The sequence below is a fragment of the Poecilia formosa genome, unplaced genomic scaffold, assembly GCF_000485575.1.
Source record: "Poecilia formosa unplaced genomic scaffold, Poecilia_formosa-5.1.2 Scaffold19, whole genome shotgun sequence".
NCBI lineage: Eukaryota > Metazoa > Chordata > Actinopteri > Cyprinodontiformes > Poeciliidae > Poecilia > Poecilia formosa.
The window spans coordinates 672,707-674,530 of record NW_006799958.1 but is presented as its reverse complement, the minus strand read 5'-3'; positions in this window follow the sequence as shown (position 1 = coordinate 674,530).

Here is a 1,824-nt window from a genome sequence, read left to right as displayed (position 1 = left end):
AAGTCCACCGAAATCTCAGGAAGCAATGTTGCTGCTCTGCAAAAGGCGTCAGACGTTTAAAGAACTGACTCGGGGATGCTGAAGATGTATGCGCTCTGCACTTTCCAGATTTCCACTCGTTTGCAGGGAAATAGAAATGTATCAAAGTGTCCTCCCACTTGACAAGCTACGCACTACGACTGCTATAGATCTACCACATAAAATCCCAGGATCACATTGAGGTTTGTCATTGTAGCATGACGAAATGTCAAAATAGTTCAAGGATCAACAGTTTTTGCAAAGCGGTGTATGTGTGTAACTAGGTGTGCAACTCCTGCATTTTAATCACCAGACTTCTGGTGACGACCCACAAAACCGCCCAAAGTGAGGTGAGAACATTTCAAGTGATGTTGATGAAAATTAAAAAACAAAACAAAATGAAAACAAACAAACAAACAAACGGAAGATGCTGCGGAGTGAATGACCAGCTGAGAGACCTCACATCGGCGACTTGGAGCTGCTTCAGAAACAGAGCGCGGCTGACCTTGACCCTTCGTCTCTGATTTCGGACACCGACGAACACTTTGATCAGAATGTATTGCTCTCCTGTGTGTGCAGGTTTGTCTCCGTTCAAGTCTTCAGCTGGCGTCAGCGGCGGCCTGCGGTCGAGGGCCGCCTTGCCGTACAAAGACCAGCACACAAAACTCCTAGTTTTGGCTCAATTTCAGAGGAGGAAACATGAGTTGACTGATGAGTACAGGTAGATGTTGACAGAATGAAAGTCTCTAAGGTGCCTCTGTTGGGTTTTTATTTTTTATTTTTCCCACATACTCTCCTCTGATTGTTTCAAGGTTCGCTGTACATGAAGGGGGAGGGGGGGTCGTATTTGTCAGAATCAAACATAAGCAATAAGCATGTACTTTAAAAAAAAAAGAAGCAAGATTCAATAAAGAAAACATTTTCATACTGAAAGTTTATATATATTTATATATTTATATATATATTCTTTAAGATTGCACTTTACTGATTGCTAATCACAGCTCAAAATCCACGTAAGATTTTTTTGTTTGTTTGTTTTTGAAGAAAATGCTTTAAAGAGGCTCAAAATAAAGAAAAGCACTGATGAAGAATGGGGTTTGTCTGAAGTCCGTGTGATAACATGGGGCTTCTTTGCTGGTGTGATGATGATTTGGTGTGTCCAGTTCCTGCAGTCAACAAAGTGAGCGGGTGAAACTGGATCCATCCTTGTGAAGTTGTTTGCACTTTGCTGGCTTCGGGGGAAAAAAAGGTGAAAGTCCAGACCTCATTCAACTTCTCGAATAAAACGCCTTAGATGTGACGGTCCAAGTCCGAGTAAACCTTCCGTGATCAAACACTGCCCTCTGCTGGTCAACTCATGGGAAGGCAAGACAAAAAACCCCAAAAAAACAAACAATACTGTCTGTAAATCCAACTCTGGCCAAGTCTCTTCCTGTTAAAATCCACACCAGGTCGAACTTCCCGCTCTGATTTCAAAGGGGTCTTTCACATTATGAACGCTGGAAAAGCAGCTGTAATGTAAAGTGAGTAAAATCCAAATTTATAGAGTGCCACTTCATCCTAAAAAAACCAACAAAAAAACAAAAAAACAAAAAATCAAAGCTAAACATCAACAAACAGTGCTGTTAAAAGCAGTTCCCGATCATTATCCGATGACGGAGAAGGATCCCGCCATTGCTTCCTTCCCATCCAGAGAGGATCCGGAAGTCACCCTGTTTTCTGCTCCGACCGTCCATCCAGCTTCTCCATCTCCAACTCGAGTGTGTGTGTGTGTGTCTGTGTGTGTGTGTGCGTGTGTGTGTTTGT